Below are 11732 nucleotides of genomic sequence, written 5' to 3'. Positions count from 1 at the left end.
ATCATCTCCCCTGCGTCATTACTCAGCACACCATAATTTCCCCTGCGTCATTACTGAGCACACCATCATCTCCCCCTGCGTCCTTACTCAGCATACCATCATCTCCCCCTGTGTCATTACTCAGCACGCCATCATCTTCCCTGCATCATTACTCAGCATACCATCATCTCCCCTGCGTCATTACTCAGCACACCATCATCGCCCCTGCGTCATTACTCAGCACACCATAATTTCCCCTGCGTCATTACTGAGCACACCATCATCTCCCCCTGCGTCATTACTGAGCACACCATCATCTCCCCCTGCATCATTACTCAGCATACCATCATCTCCCCTGCGTCATTACTCAGCACACCATCATTTCCCCTGCGTCATTACTCAGCATACCATCATATCCCCCTGTGTCATTACTCAGCACGCCATCATCTTCCCTGCGTCATTACTCAGCATACCATCATTTCCCCCTGTGTCATTACTCAGCATACCATCATCTCCCCCTGTGTCATTACTCAGCACGCCATCATCTCCCCTGCATCATTACTCAGCACACCATCATCTCCCCTGCGTCATTACTCAGCACACCATCATCTCCCCTGCGTCATTACTCAGCACACCATCATCTCCCCCTGCGTCATTACTGAACACCCCATCATCTCCGCCTTTGACGTCACTCGGCACGCCATCATCTCCCCCTTTGACGTCACTCAGCACACTATCACCTCCCCCTGCGTCGTCATTCAGCACGCCACTGCACTGTGTCTCTCTGTGTGTGTGTCCCCAACACACACACTTCTAACCCCTTCTTTTGTGTCACCTCCCCCTTTGTAATCCTATCACTGTGGCACCTCTCCCATTCTTCATCCCCTTACTATCTGGGAGGCAGGAGCTAGGAACCGTGAGCAGTTGGGCACTGTGTGCAAGGTCCCGCGCTGACAGGAATGCGAAGCCCAGGGGGGTACAGACACCATATGTCTCTCCCATCCTGGCACAGAAAGGGTCAGTGGTATGTCCCACAGCATGTTCCCCCTCCTCCCCGGACTCCGCCGTCTACTCCCCATCTTTTCTCCCATGCACTGGGAGCCCATGCTCCTGCTGCTGTCAGGGAGAGTGCACTGCACCTGAGCACCCTGTGCTGGCATGTGTGCTTCCCAGACACCCGGGACCAGGACTGCAGCCCTGGCACAGCAATCCATCCACACCTGGGGGGTAATTCAGACCTGATCACTAGGGTGCTTTTTTGGGATCCCTGCGATCAGGTAGTCGCCGCCTACAGGGGGGGGGGTATTTGTTGTGTGCAGGTGTGCGATCGCATTTGTTGGAGAGCTGCAGAAACATCAGTTTGTGCTGTCTCTGCTCAGCCCAGGACTTACTCTGCTGCTGCGATGATCGGGGCCGGAGCTGACGTCAGAAACCCTCCCTCCAAACACCTGGTCCCTCCTGCGTTTTCCCGGACACTCCTACAAAATGGTCAGTTGCCACCCACAAACAGCCTCTTCCTGTCAATCACCTTGTGATCGCCCGTGCAATCGCTTTTTTCGCACCATCCCGTCGCTATGCAACGATGCCAGTGCTGTCGTCTGACGTGCCGGCGCATTGCGGTGCATACACATGCGCAGTACAGACCTGATCGCCCACTGTGCGAAAACGCAGAGCAGTGATTCGGTCTGGCTCGGGGGCACCACGATTGTGGAGGGTGTGAAGGACGGCCGGAGTTCTGGGGCTACAGTCACAGTGATGTGAGCGGGCCGTGCAGGTGCCGGTGGCTCCCCCCTCTGCTGGGTCTGCAATGTTGCCCACAGCACGTGCCCTGCTCGCACCCACTAGTTATGCCACTGGTGGGTGGTCTTCATGTGATACCCTGAAACAAACCCAAATCAACTGTGGCACTACAGGTGCCAGCATGACTTTAATAAAAGTAAAATGTTTGCTGGAGTTGCATAAGCACTGTGCCAGCAGCCTACAGCTTGCCGCACAGAAGGAGTTAACAGCACAGCTCATAGCAATACAGATCAGTCTGCAAAATGCAAAGGGCATGACTCACCCTTTTGCAAACTAAGAGCGGGAAATCCCAGATAGAATGTGGTCCTGGGAATGCAAAGTTATAAAAGGGTTGTCCTGCAGCAGCCTGCAGAACAGTGAGCTGAGGAGAGTGAGCAGGCAGTGAGGAGACTGAGAGAACAGTGAGCTGAGGAGATCGGGGCAGAGGCGGTAAGACGGAGAAAGAAAGGACCGCGGTGTGAGGGGAACGAAGAGAGCGCGCCCACCCGCCGGACTCGCCGCTGCCTGCCACGGCCGGAGAAAAGGAACAACACCGCCGCGTGTACAAGAGAGGGAGGTGGCTCAGGTCACAGAGGCTTCCTGACACCTGCCCAACATCAAAGACGCCACGGCACAAGGGCTCGAGATCCGGAAGGGGGGAGATCGCGTGGGAAGAGGATTCCACTAACAACAGTCATACGGGAGAGGCTGCAGTGATTGGGAGCACGGCTGCAGACAGCAGGAGCAACGAATATACCGCAGGTACTCTCACTTATCCCCAATATCCCAGCTATCCGGGTTACAGGAACCCCAAGTACAGAAGTACTGTAGCTGGGTCTTCATAGATGTTTCCATGTAAAGTAGAGGGTTATCATTAACTGCCGCCTGTCAGAAAGGGGGACGCCCCTAACCCTAAACAGCTCCGTCAAAGACTCTCCCTATGTAATAGCGCCTCCTAACGGGTCCATGTTATGACCTTCACACTTATACTGCACCCGGTTGTTACAGCACAGTTCAACAAAAGGTAACAGGACTGTGCAAACCCCTGTTCTTACTGTGCAAGCCAGAACTGGTCTGTTTACTAGTTTATATCACTGGATGATAACTGACTTACCTTTCTGTGGATACAAATGCGGTTGGTACCGTGAATCATTACTGCTATTCTGTATTATGGAGAAAGTGGTTTTGCATGCCTGTTTACAACTGTTTACCTTGCGTCCACTGACGCCTCCTTAGAAGTCCTCTGTTTCAGTATAAGCAGTCTATTAGAGAGACATTGGCCGCAAACGCACCTGGGGCGCAGGAACTGAACATTACGGTCCAGCATATAACGCCCCCCCTCGTGGACAGTTTAGGGAGGGCTCCCGCGTTACTGCCAGGACATACTTTACCCTAATAGGACATTATTCTCCAAATGATTGGTAGTACGGGTGAAGTATTTGATTGTTTGATTTGGTCAAAGTTATACCTTCGAGGTGTTAAAACTGTGAATGTTGTTATAAGACAGGGAAAGACTCAGGTTATTGTAATAATGTTCAACCTATGCAACTGTGTTTAATAAAAATTGAGTTACAGCGGTGACTGATATCGTCAGTGCAATAAATGGTTGTCACCGTCTCCATGTGTCGTGGTCCTTGAGCACATTGGGTTTGGGTTGCCCTTCCGGGGTTCTCCTGGTCCTTCTGCCCCAGCCTTACAGGTGAGGAGAAGAATAGACGCTGGCCAAGACATCATTGAAGAGTGGATACGGCCGATTACGAGACCGACAGAGTTTCAGGTACGAACCCTTTTATAGAGATATTACATTAATATTTATTGATGGGGGCGCCCACAATTTTGTTGCCCTGGGGCCCCCACGAGTCTTAAAACCGGTCCTGCCCTTCATTCTGTGCCCCTATGTGCACCCCTCCCCCTTCAGAGAGAGAGTGAGTGTGTGTTTTTTTTGTGTGTGTCTGTGTTATTATTTTACCCCTACCCCCCCCCCCCCCCCCTCCCACCTTCAGTTGGAAGCCAGGGAGCTGGGGGGCCTGCAAGTCCAGAGCAGGGGTGGCCAAGCAGCGGGGAGCTCAGGAAGCATGACGCTGACTATGCAGTCACGCTCCCTCCCAGCAGCAGGAGACTGGATGCTGCTGCTGCTCAATCACCGCCGAGCACCACGTCCACGGGTCTAGCTCGGCGGCGCAGTGGGGGGGGGGGGGGCAGACGGCAGCAGCACAATGGCGGCGGGCAAGCATGGTAACTAAGGGGGGGTCGAGCAGATACAATGCACTTGCCGGCAGTGCCCCCTTCTGCTGGGCCTGCCACGGCACCCAGGGTACGTGCCCTGCTCAACCCTCCTTAGTTACGCCTCTGTTCGAACTAGTTAATTGATTTTTTTTTAAAAAGATGTTTCAACACAGGCGCCTGAATCATAAATGATTTTTATATGTATTTTTGATAGACAGTTATTATATTTATGATATAAAAATATACCCCTAATGAAATTCAACCTTTTCCTTATAGTGGTACACCGGGGGGGTGATATTTATCACTCTCTAAGGCTTGATAAATCTGGGCCATAGACACATAGATAGGTAACGGAGAGACAGAGACAACCAACATTTAAGTACAAATTCAGAACTAAAATAATAAACAGAAGGAGTGGAGGAATGAATGTTACAGATAGGTGTACCATGCTATTCCTTCAAACTGGGACACTCACAGGGGCGCTTTAAGAGAGGAGGAGGCCTGGGTGAAGCCTCCTCCTCCGTTTGGGCCCCCTCCTCTCTGTCGGCAGTGCTGAGAGTCTGAGCACTAGAGCGCTCAGAATTTACTGCACATGCGCAGATCTCCGGGAAAATGATGGGCGGCTATTATTCTAGTGATTTTTGTACTGCGCATGCGCAGAACTCTGTGAAAATGACAGCTGCGCCATTTTCATGCAGTTTTAACACCACTGTGGACGTCAGCGCGGGACTCCAGAGGGGTGAGTATTTAGAAAATGGGTGCAGCGTGTGTGGTGGGGGCCGCTTCTGGACTCAGGGGCCCGTGTGCACCGCACACACTGCACCCATTATAGAAACGCCAGTGGACACTCGTGAATTACACAGGATCTGTGGCTGGCTGACTTCATACCTGTATTTTATCGCATTTTACGCAGCTAAAAAAAACCCTGTAATTCATGAGTGTCCCGGTATAAAGGAATAGTATGGGAAGCCTAGTTTTAATGTCATGGCTTATCAGTGTAAATGGGATTCTGTCAGGATCCCTGCAGTCAGAATCACGATGCCGGAATCACGAATCTACTCGGAATGCCAACACCGGCATCCTGAATAGGGTCACCCCTGGGCCGCCAGGGGGGGGGATGGGTGAGTTGGTGTGAGTTAGGTTTAGACTGTGGGGGGAGGGTTAGGGTTAGGCTGCGGCCCAAGGTGGGGGTAGGTTTAGGCACCACCGGGGAGGGTTAGGGCTAGGTTTCCAGTGGGGGAGGGGGGGGGGGAGGTTAAGGCTGCTAGAAGGGAGGGTTAGGGGTCCAGTCTGGGAAGATAAGTATACTTACCTACCCCTGTTGGGTTTCCTTTAGGAATTAATGGAGCGATCGCTGGCTGTAAATAGTCACAGCCTGGCATGCCATGCAGCACTCCGTGATACAACATGCTGTTTGCATTACCCCATGGTGTAATATCTCCAGAAAATGTATTTACAAAAAGAAAAGTAATATGCAATTTGGAATCAGATGTAGATGGATCACAATAATAGAAACTATGGACCAAATGTTATATAGCCTGTAATTTACAGTTACTGCCGTTGGGGAGATAGGGTCTAGATTTAAAGTACAAGTCTTTTAAGGCAAAACCAACCTGATTCTGCTTTAAAACAAACTGCTGCTTTAAATCTGGTGGCTAGTGTGCCACAATTGCGCCATTGTCTGCAGATCACAGGCTTTAACATTTCAGCTTATGAGGGTCTCTCGCAACAGCCCCAACACGTTTCATCTGTATAACAGAATATGGACTTCATCAGGGGCATCATAACAGCTTCTCCATAAGGATACCCAATTTTTTATCACTAGAATCCCATTATGAATGTGCCAGCAATCTCCTGCATCTGTTACACATGTGTACACTTTTGTTTGTCTTCTGTTGCCAAAATAATATATCTATGTGTACGTATGCGTTATATATAATCCCCATTGTATAGCTTTAACCTCTGTCTTCATTTAGACCTGTCACCTATCACACCTACATTTTTGTGACATATCTAGCCTAGTACTGTGACACATAAATGTGCTCTGACACACTGCTTAGGAATCAGTGACACAGAACAAATGATCAGGGTATTAGAATTCACCTTTGAGTTCCATACCGTTGCTATGACCTGCCACATGCTCTTCACATGCCACAAGCCGTCACTCATATCTTCCAGCATATTAATAGCAGCTAGAAGTGAGCACATCATTATATAACAGCCAGCAGACGTGCCCACATTCCAATAATCCAGCAAGAAGTGCCACATAATTATCAACCAGTCATGTAATTGCTTGCAAGGGCAAAGATAAGTAATATACCAGCCATATGTGCCCAAGTGATTATACAGCACCTAACACCAAGAGAGGTGCTCACATTTATATATTCCGAGATGAAGAGTACCCATCTGATGATATACTGTTGCCGACATGATTCTATAAAAAACAAACAAACTGACACATGACTGGCACAGTGGTTAGCATTGCTGCTGGACAATGCTAGCCGGTACCATTCAAACCACTACCTACTGTATGTTTTTTGACAAAATTTGAATGAGTGGGTGTGGGTACATCCCTGTGTGTTTGGCCACGTCCCCTCTAGCATGTAGTGTATGTCTCGATGGCCCTGTTTCTACAACCAAGATTTTTATATAAAGTTAGTATGTTAACAAAGTCGACATCTATGTTCAACATTGATCCTAACGCAGGGTTGTTTCTAGCCAATTTGGCTCCCAGTGCGAGATCTAAAAATGCGCCCCCCGCCCCCATTGACATAAAAAAAGTGCAAACCCCCCCCCCCCCCCCCCCCCATAGATAAAAGCTTTTTAAAAAATTGCACCCGCCTAAGGCGTGTGCACTCCTGACATGGGGCATGTCCTCATTAAAATGGGCGTGTCATCGCTGCAATGGACGTGGTCTTGTCTGGAACGACTACCTTACAGCCCAGTTTTTGACCCTGCGCCAACACATTATGGCAGGCAAGAGTCCCCATTTTGCACATTACAGCAGGCAGAGTCCTCATTTTACTTATTATGGCAGGCAAGAGTCCCCATTTTACACATTATGGCAGGCAAGAGTCCCCTTCTACAAAGAGAGGGAGGGGGAGAGAGAGAGAGAGAGAGAGAGAGAGAGAGAGAGAGAGAACCAGAGAGTTATACTTATGTTTACAGGGGTATGGGTCGTTGGGTCGACCCAACTTAGGTTGACACTCATTAGGTCGACCACTGAAGGTTGACATTGCCATTAGGTCGACGTGCATTAGATCGACATGTACTAGGTCAACAGGTCAAAAGGTCGACGTGAGTTTTTTTTTACTGTTTTTGGTGTCGTTTTCTCTGTAAAGTCACGGGGAACCCAAATTAGTGCACTGTGTCCCCTCGCATGGCGAGCAAACTTTGGGCAAGGTGCCTCGCTCCGCTACAGCTTCGCTCAGCACAGATTACCGTTCCATTCGTAGTCCACGTGGATCATTAAGTATGAAAAAATCCAAAAATGTGAAAACCTCATGTCGACCTTTTGACCTAACGGCCATGTCGACCTAATGCATGTGGACCTTCAGTGGTCGACCTAATGAGTGTTGACCTAAGTTGGGTCGACCTAACGACCGTATCCAGTTTGCAGCGGTATCCACCGGCCACTTGTCCTCTTCATCCCGCTTACCGCCCTGCATGTCCTGCCCTGCACTTCCCTTCTCCTGGCTTGATTGCTGCCCGCCTGTGTCCTGGCTCCCCCTTCTCCCCATCATTAGTACTCCGCTCGGGGGGCGGAGTTTTGTGTAATGACACATTTGCGTCATTACACGAAACTCTGCCCCCCGAGCAGAGTACTAATGTCGGGGAGGAGGGGGAGAACCAAGGGAGCCACCAAGAGCTGCGGCGGGCGCCCCGTGCAAATGCACGCCTCGCCTGCCGCAAGAAACAGCTCTGTCCTAACGCTAACCATATCTTTTCTGTTGTCAATATTTTAACAAAATGGAAATGTCACATTTTAACCACGTCAACATAAAAGTAAAAATTCTGGTGTCGACTTTATGATATAGCAAATGTCAACATCCTGACTGCAGACAGCATAATAAGTGTGCCAATGTGTAAAGACCTGCACACGCAGAGCGATTTTGACTATGAGCGATTTTGACTGAGCGATTTACCTTGAACTGGCAGTAGGCGATTTTAACTATCTTTACCAGCGATTTTGACTAAGGGCTTAATTCAGATCTGATCTCAGCAGCACATTTGATAGCAAATGGACAAAACTATGGGGGTAATTCTGAGTTAATCGCAGCATCAAGTTTGTTAGCAATTGGGCAAAACCATGTGCACTGCAGGTGTGGCAGATATAACATGTGCAGAGAGAGTAAGATTTGGGTGGGTTATATTGTTTCTGTGCAGGGTAAATACTGGCTGCTTTATTTTTACACTGCAATTTAGATTTCAGTTTGAACACACCCCAACCAAATCTAACTCTCTCTGCACGTTACATATGTCCCCCCTGCAGTGCACATGGTTTTGCCCAATTGCTAACAAACTTGCTGCTGCGATCAACTCAGAATTAGGCCCAATGTGCACTGCAGGGGAGGCAGATATAACATGTGCAGAGAGAGTTAGATTTGGGTGGGGTGTGTTCAAACTGAAATCTAAATTGCAGTGTAAAAATAAAGCAGCCAGTATTTACCCTGCACAGAAACGGGTGTAGTATGGTATGCCAGCGTTCGGGGCTCCCGGCGACCAGAATCCCGACCGCTGGCATACCGACAGCATGGCGAGCGCAAATGAGCCCCTTGCAGGCACGGTGGCTCGCTACACGCGCCACGCTATTTATTCTCCCTCCAAGGGGGTCGTGGACCATCTGAGTTTCCTCCCTACCCTAGACAGGTCCACCTCTTGAACCGACCAGCACCCAGGGGACGTCTGAACCAGGACGTACCACGGGAAGCAGTGGTAAAAGAAGGTAGACCAGTCTGGAGATCCCCTTTTTATCCCACTTATGTCACCACCGTTAACTCAGTGCACCGTGAAGAATAAAGAGGACTTACCAGCATCCACCCCCACTGTTTGCTTTTAAAAGACACACCACGAGCAGATGTGTGGGACGTCGCAATCTGTACTACAATCTATATGAACTTATATGAGACTATTCCTTCCATTCCGGACCATTATCATTTATTTCTTTTTTAGCACCATATTATCACAATAAATTAGTGGTACACCAGTACCCGGTTGCACCTTACTGTTAGTATTGTTTTTTTCAGCATATATCTTCCCTTGCACATACTGGGTTTCGATCTATTTACATCATATGTGCCCTGCATATTTTAGCATAGCAGGGCTGCGAACGCTTGTGCAGCCCTGATATGTTAAAAAGGTTTCAAGTAAAACAAAACCAGGGCTGCAGTCACTCACCCAGTGCGACGATCCAGCGATGAAGGTCACGGTCCTGACTTCAGACATCCGCCCTCCAAACGCCTCGACATGCCTGCGTTGGACTCACCACGTCTGGAAAACGGTGAATATCCGCCCCGGAACGCCTCCCGCCTGTCCGTCATCTTGCGATCGCCGCTGCGATCACATTTTGACGCCAGGTAATGACGCGCGTGCGCATTTCCGACCCATGGTTTTGCCCATTAGCTAACAAATTTGCTGCTGTGATCAGATCTGAATTAGGCCCTAGTGTGCAAGCGATTTTGGATAACTCATTTAAATAGGGGGATGCTTTTACTTTTCCAGCGACATAGTGAAAATTTACTTGCCTGAACAGTCTATTTTTCCCAGCTATAGCGACCTGGCGGGGACGCGCATCGCTATCGCTGGCTGTGTACACACGGAGCGATATGCACTAACTTTCTTAGTGATTCTGACTATACAGTCAAAATCGCTGAGCCATATCGCTCCATGGGGGTCATTCCGAGTTGTTCGCTCGTTGCCGATTTTCGCTATATTGCGATTAGTCGCTTACTGCGCATGCGCAAGGTTCGCAGAGCGCATGCGCTTAGTTATTTTACACAAAAGTTAGGTATTTTACTCACGGCATAACGAGGATTTTTCATCGTTCTGGTGATCGTACTATGATTGACAGGAAGTGGGTGTTTCTGGGCGGAAACTGGCCGTTTTCTGGGCATGTGCGAAAAAACGCTGGCGTTTCTGGGAAAAACGCGGGAGTGTCTGAAGAAACGGGGGAGTGTCTGGGCGAACGCTAGGTGTGTTTGTGACGTCAAACCAGGAACGAAACTGACTGAACTGATCCAAGTGGCTGAGTAAGTCTCGAGCTACTCAGAAACTGCTAAGAAATTTCTATTCGCAATTCTGCTAATCTTTTGTTCGCAATTCTGCTATGCTAAAGATTCACTCCCAGAGGGCGGCGGCTTAGCGTGTGCAATGCTGCTAAAAGCAGCTAGCGAGCGAACAACTCGGAATGAGGGCCCATGTGTACACACCTTAAGAACAACACAGGTTCCACTTCCTACCACTATAGAAAGTTACAAACATTCCTTTTTTTAAATTAAACATTCCCATTTTTCTCCTAATTTCTGTTCATGTTATCCTGATTTATGGATTAAACTAATCATGAGTGTGGGGAGTTCAGTGCTGCGATTATTACACAGGTTCTCCTTTCATGTACAGCACTGGATGTTTCTTTTACTTTGGATAAGGTGCTCCGAGAAAAGTAATGTGAATTGCAACTGGAAGCTGCAGGAAGATTCCTATTCACAGTTTAGGGCAAGACGCCATTTCCATCAGCTTTGCGCTGATAAATGATGTCATACGATTCCTACCACTTCTTATGGTGGGTACACACTGATAGATATATCTGATCTGCAGATATATCTATGGACAGATCGGGCAGTGTGCTGTGCATACACACTGCCCGATCCGTCGGGGACTGACGTCATGAACTGGGCAGGCGTGTACACAAACCCGCCCAGTTCAGCTGTCAATCACCGCCGGCTGCCGCATCATGTGTACGGGCGGTCAGCTGGTTGCCCATACACACACAGCGAGGTGCCAATATATCGGTAGATATATTGACCGTCGGCTGTGCTGCGGGGCCGACGCAATATGTCTGTGAACGATGGAGTTCACAGACATATTGCCCGTACACACTGGCCGACGGATCCGCCATATATCAGCCGTTCAATAGAACGGCCGATATATCGGCCAGTGTGTACGGCCCTTTATTCTCCACAACCGTCACCACCTTGCTCTCCAAACTCCTTGGCAGAAATCAAGGCACACCTGTCCAGCATCCCAATTACTAGCCATCTTCAGCTACAGTACTCAGTGCAATCACTGTTCTTCTGGGCTGCAGGTGCATCTTTTTAATCCAACTCACACATGCTTTATTATGAAAGAGTAAACACTGAGAGGCTGAAGAGAGAAAGGGAACTTGTTACAATGATTTAATGCTCTTAATCTAGAAAGTCTGCTCTTGAGCACAGTAAGCTGAAAGTAAACATGCTCAAACAAGCTTGTCAAACAAGGCTGGATGTAAATGTGGTCCCAACAGATGGAAGTGTACTTTGCCTAGGCAGAATGGAGTAGGCCAGGCATTCCCAACCTCAGCCCTGAAGGCACACTAATACCCCTTTCACACCGCACAAATAACCCGGTATCGACCCGGCATATTGCCGTGTCGGCGTGCGGTGTGAAAAGGGCATAGCCGAAATTGTGGGTCGCCTGACCCGGCAATTCGACCCGGGAATAAAGTAGTGTTATACCCGGGTTGAATACCGGGTCAGTGGCTGCGTAGACGGGCT

Source organism: Pseudophryne corroboree, chromosome 10, assembly GCF_028390025.1.
Source record: "Pseudophryne corroboree isolate aPseCor3 chromosome 10, aPseCor3.hap2, whole genome shotgun sequence".
NCBI lineage: Eukaryota > Metazoa > Chordata > Amphibia > Anura > Myobatrachidae > Pseudophryne > Pseudophryne corroboree.
The sequence above is the reverse complement of the archived record's forward strand: the minus strand, read 5'-3'. Positions refer to the sequence as shown.